This window comes from Triticum aestivum, chromosome 4A (genome assembly GCF_018294505.1).
Source record: "Triticum aestivum cultivar Chinese Spring chromosome 4A, IWGSC CS RefSeq v2.1, whole genome shotgun sequence".
NCBI lineage: Eukaryota > Viridiplantae > Streptophyta > Magnoliopsida > Poales > Poaceae > Triticum > Triticum aestivum.
Window position 1 is genome coordinate 637,194,763 of NC_057803.1, and position 5,511 is coordinate 637,200,273.

Below are 5,511 nucleotides of genomic sequence, written 5' to 3' on the forward strand. Positions count from 1 at the left end.
ACAGGGCGCATCTTATTTATGCGCAACTGTCAAAAAGCGTACACTATTTCACGCACCTCAAAACCTGTCAGTAAACTCTTGACGGCCTCGTGCAATCCGCTCTCCGCGTATGAAATCCTCTCAATCACCGTACCCATCAAGGCACGATGCTCCTCTGAGATAGATGCTCGCGCTAGCAGATCCTTCAGCTCCTCCGAACGCGCACCGGACGGTGCCGGACTTGTTCGATGGCCCTTTTCGAAGGCCGGATGCAGAGGGCTTTGGGGGCCCATATGACTACCTTCTGGCCCTGACGGATTTGGAGAAACCCTCCATGATGATACCTCAGGGTCGCCCGCCTCGCTAGGCGGTACGGCAGGGGGAGGCGTTCCGCTCTCCATCATCTCCGGAAGAAGGTCCCCCGAAAATGAGCTCTGCTGAGAAGGGCTAAGGTCCGAACTACAAGGTAAAATTTCGGTTACTTTTCTTAGATATAAAGCAAGGATTTCTCTCATCTCTCAAGAAGAAAATCTTTCTCTACTTACGGCTCGCTAGAGGGCTGGTCCCCTTGAGGGCATAATTCGGCTGAGGTATCCCCCGGCATAGGACCCTCTGACGAGGATTTCTTCCCCTGCTTTGAGGCCATGGTCTCCGGGTCTTCAGAGGCAGTCCTCTTCTTCCCCTGAGGAGAGGAACCCCTTCCGAACATCCTCCTTCGAGGAGGCTGTAGTTTCCTTGTCCCCTCCCTTGCTTTCCTCCAAAGGCACAATCTTCAATATCCTGACTAGCACGGGATCCGGCCTGGTCTCGGGGAGGGGAGCCGGACACCTGATCAGCTTTGCTTTCGCTACCCACTTCTGTTTAAAAGGACAACTCTTTTAGGGGCAAGTTTATGACAAATATACGGATAGCGAGTCTGGGCACAAGGCTACTTACTTGAGTATCCGAGCGATTGCAGCTCAGACCTGCGTCCTCGGTCAAATCCGGACACATTGCTTGTGATCCGAAGAATAGTTTATACATCTCCGCGGGCGTCGCGCTCATAAAATGTTGGAGAGCTCGCGGTCCCTCCGGATTAAACTCCCACAGGCGAAGGGAGCGACCTTTGCCGGGCAGGGTATGGTGGATCAGCATGACCTGCGTCACTTTGACCAGGCTGAGGTCTCTTTCTAAGAGATCCCTGATGCGACCCTGCAACAAGGGCACGTCCCTGGATGGCCCCCAGTCTAGTCCTTTATTGACCCATGACGCTAGCTGTGGAGGGGGACCCGAGCGAAAGGCAGGTGGTGGCACCCACTTGGTGCCCCTAGGAGCGGTGATATAGAGCCACTCTCGTTGCCATAAGCCGAGCTCCTCCTGGAAAGAGCCCTCGGGCCATGGAGCATCAGCATTCTTGCTTATAACAGCACCTCCGCACTCTGTGTGCCGTCCCTTGATCATCTTCGTCTCTACTTTGAAGGTCTTGAGCCACAGTCCGAAGTGAGGAGTAACACGGAGGAATGCTTCACACACGACGATGAATGAGGAAATATGGAGGATGGACTCCGGTGCTAAGTCATGAAATTCTAGCCCATAATAGAACATTAGCCCCCTCATGAAGGGATCCATCAGAAAGCCTAACCCCCGAAGGAAGTGAGACATGAACACCATGCTCTCACCGGGCTTGGGACTGGGAATGACCTGCCCTTGAGCAGGCAGCCTATGTGAAATTTCACCGGTCAAGAACTTGGCCTCTCTCAACTTTAGCACATCCTCCTCCGTGACGGAGGAGGGCATCCATCGGCCTTGAAGGTCGGGACCAGACATTGTCGAAGGTCCGAGGTGCCTGAAATCTGGAGCCTTGGGTGTTGGAACTCGAGGCGGAGGGCGAACTCGTTTGAGATTAAAAGAAAAGAGTAAGGCCTTGGTCTCTTTATAAGAGGTTGAATACGAAGAGCCCTCCCCGTAACCGTTTGGGACTCTCCTTTAATCGAGAAAACATGCCAACTGGCACGATCGGGTTACCCACATCCATATTGATGAGAATCCCGTGAATAAAGGGGACACGATCTCTGCTTCGACAAGACGTGTCAAGAAAACCGCCTTGCTAAACGCGCTGAGGTGGGACAGTAAAAACGATTCGAATAAAGTCTTGGCCGTGGTGTGATGTCATGCCACGGAATACGTCGGCAGATTAGATCCGTGTAAATATTATTCTCTCTATGGCAATATGTGGAAACTTGTTTTGTAGAGCCGGACACTATCCTTGTGTTCGAAATCTTCTACAAAGTACTTGGAGGAGGAACCCGCCTTGCAATGCCGAAGACAACCTGCGCGCCGGACTCATCGTCATTGAAGCCCGGTTCAGGGGCTACTAAGGGAGTCCTGGATTAGGGGGTGTCCGGATAGCCAGACTATATCTTCCGCCGGATTCCTGGACTATGAAGATACAAGATTGAAGACTTCGTCCCGTGTCCGGAAGGGACTTTCCTTGGCGTGGAAGGCAAGCTTAGCGATACGGGTATGTAGTTCTCCTACCATTGTAACCGACTCTGTGTAACCCTAACCCTCTCCGATGTCTATATAAACCGGAGGGTTTTAGTTCGTAGAACAACAATCATACCATAGGCTAGCTTCTAGGGTTTAGCCTCCTTGATATCGTGGTAGATCTACTCTTGTACTGCCCATATCATCAATATTAATCAAGCAGGACGTAGGGTTTTACCTCCATCAAGAGGGCCCGAACCTGGGTAAAACATTGTGTCCCTTGTCTCCTGTTACCATCCGCCTAGACGCACAGTTCGGGATCCCCTACCCGAGATCCACCGGTTTTGACACTGACACTCGGCCTTCACTGTCGACTGCTGACCCGCCCTCCCTTTTTGCCACACACCACGTCCCAGAGGACCAAGTGGGTGCTGCTAAGGAGGCTATACGCCAAGCGGGGATCATGATGGAGCAGGTGAAGGTGGTCTAGGAAGCCAGCAAAGCGGCTTATGATGCTAGCTCAACTCTTCAGAGCAACGTCCAGGTTAGCTTATCACCGCTTGTTCTGTTAGGATATGCTATCCGAAGACTCTCTTTCCAAAGATCTTTGCATCTGTACACCCAATGGGTATGTCGATTGAAATTCGTGCCCCCACTCGGTGTAGTCCCCGAGACTATGGTGGACTACTGGCAGTCAACTGTAGTCTTTGTATTTTGAGTTGCTTCACTCTAACTTCTTCACTCGGTCTGGTCGGACCATATCGAATGGAATCTTGGAACCAGTGGGGGCACGATGAGTGCACCCACTGGGTGTAGTCCCCGAGACCATGGTCGACTGCTGGCAGTCGACTAGGGTCTGAAGAACCTTGTTTTTTGGTAGATCATGATGAGACCGTGGCTGACTGCTGGCAGTTAGCTATGGTCTAGGATCATAACCTCTTTGTCTCTTTCGGTCGACTGATCGGACCAAGTCGGTAGAACCAGTGGGGGCACGCTGAGTGCACCCACTGGGTGTAGTCCCTGAGACTACTGTTGAATATTTTGATCCGGCTGTAGTCTTAGAAATGTTATGATTTTTCTCTTAGTCGCTCGGAAGCAACCTATCTTTGATGTCTGTCGACTGACCCTTTGCAGAAATCCTGCAAGCTTGTGGCTCGCTATACTGAATTGGAAAACAAACAGATCCAGCTCAACCTTGACTTGAAGCTTGCTCAGGAGAACTTGCAGAAGGTGAGAGACGAGGCAAAAGGTATGGCTGGTGAGAACTTGACGACTGTCTTTATCTTTCTGCCCATTCTTGATTCTGATCTCATTGTCATTTTTCAGATAAAATGGAGAAGGCTCTGAAGAAGAAGGACCTTGACCTTGCCGAGGCACAGAAGGCGGCTTCGAACAAAACAAAGCTCGCGGAAGAAAAACTGGCTTCAGTCGGTAAACTTGAAGAGGAGAATGCCAATCTGAAAGCTGCTCTCGACGCGGCCAACAAGGAGGTCAGCCGTCTGAAGAATGATAAGATAGCTCTGAATGACAAGGCTAGTGAACTGGTGGGGAAGAGGAACAATCTGGAGGCTTATCTGGGAGGGATCGCCAAGAAGTTATTCATCATCCTTGAGGGTAATCTCTTCTTCCCGACTGACTTGTTATCATCAACTGATGGAGAGTTACTGGTTTATCTTTGAATCACGTTTATAGAATTCTGCCAGAACTTTGAGGAGGAGACCAGTCGAGTGGAAACAAGCTTGGACCCCATTAACTCTCCGGTGAAGGATGAAGTTGCCATGAACATGCTCCGACTGGAGTCTCGCGTTGCTGGTGTGGTCGATTACCTTGCTCGTCTGAAGGTTGCGGCGTCGCGGATCGACACAGCACTCTGGCCAGGAGCGATGCTTCAAAATGACCTCGAGTCTCTAATGACTCGACTAAATGAAGTTCCAGGTCGAGTGCAGGAATGGAAGAAGTCTTCTGCCAGGTGTGGCGCTGATGTCGCTTTGTCTCTGGTCCGTGTTCACTGCAAGGAAGCGCGAGAGGAAAAGCTGGCGGCCATCAAAGTTTCCAATACCAGGAAGCACGACTTCCAGTCTTTCATGGAGACCTTCATTGCTGCTGCCACTCGGATTGCTGACGGGATTGACTTGGACAAGTTTGTCACGCCCTCCAGTCCTCCACCTGAGGAGTAGAAAAACTTCCATGGTTCATCTTAAATTTGCCTCGGAATGCCGAGTGGATTTTGTAACCGTTAAACTCTTTTCGGCTGAATGCTCGAGTACTTTGATCTGCGGTCTGGGACCTTTAGGATTTATCTGAACTTGGTTTATCGTTGAATATCTTTGTGAACTCTCTGTCGAGTGAAACTTGTTCTTCACTCGAGACAACTTTTGTATTTGTGGCGTAGCTCCAAAGGAGAAGGTAGAGGTCGACCTGTACCTCGTCGTCCTTGCGGATCGGGATGGAGCACACATTGGACTTGTAATGTAGCTCCGAAGGAGAAGGCAGCAGTCGACCTGCACCTCGTCGTCCTTGCGGATCGGAATGAAGCGCACGTTGTACTTGTGCCGCAACTCCGAAGGAGAAGGTATCAGTCGACCTGCACCTCATCGTCCTTGCGGATCGGAATGGAGCGCACATTGTACTTGTGGTGCAGCTCCGAAGGAGAAGGTAGTAGTCGACCTGCACCTCGTCGTCCTTGCGGATCGGGATGGATTTCATACTTAGGCGAGTACTTGGACTGCAGCTAAGCCCCCGAGTGGGAGGCTGGCTCACCACTCGGTAGGATTTGTAAATACTTAGTACTAGGACTGCAGCTAAGCCCCCGAGTGGGAGGATGGCTCACCACTCGGTAGGATTTTTAAATACTTAGGCGAGTACTTGGACTGCAGATAAGCCCCCGAGTGGGAGGCTGGCTCACCACTCGGTAGGATTTTTAAATACTTAGGCGAGTACTTGGACTGCAGCTAAGCCCCCGAGTGGGAGGTTGGCTCACCACTCGGTAAGATTTTTAAATACTTAGGCGAGTACTTGGAATGCAGCTAAGCCCCCGAGTGGGAGGCTGGCTCACAACTCGGTAGG